Source organism: Mus caroli, chromosome 12, assembly GCF_900094665.2.
Source record: "Mus caroli chromosome 12, CAROLI_EIJ_v1.1, whole genome shotgun sequence".
In the NCBI taxonomy this organism is placed as follows: domain Eukaryota; kingdom Metazoa; phylum Chordata; class Mammalia; order Rodentia; family Muridae; genus Mus; species Mus caroli.
Genome location: NC_034581.1, coordinates 43,808,371 through 43,808,775, shown reverse-complemented (window position 1 = coordinate 43,808,775; position 405 = coordinate 43,808,371).

Sequence of the window (405 nt, the reverse complement as noted above, 5' to 3'; positions counted from 1 at the left end):
TAAGCTGGAGTTCTTCACCCCACCCCTCAACCCAGGGACTCCTTATCCTCAGCCTTCCCTGCAACACAAAGGCATCTGGATATCCAGATATTTGGGACACCCTGGCCCAGACTCCCCATTGTAGTCCCATGGACCCCAGACCCTTCATTCTTGACTCATCTGTGCGATTTCCAGCAGGTGTCAGAACCTGCTGTCAGGGAACCTCGCCTCCCACATCTTAGGACACATTTTCCCACCCCCCTATGCACTTCCCTCGAGCCCACTAAATGACTGCAAGCCTAGGTTAAATGCAGTCTAGTGTCTCCTTGTTTCTATGGCCCAACATTATTCCCACACACCAGTGGTAGGGCATATAATCTTCACAAGACCAATGGCCTCTCCTCCCAATGATGACTGACTAGGCCA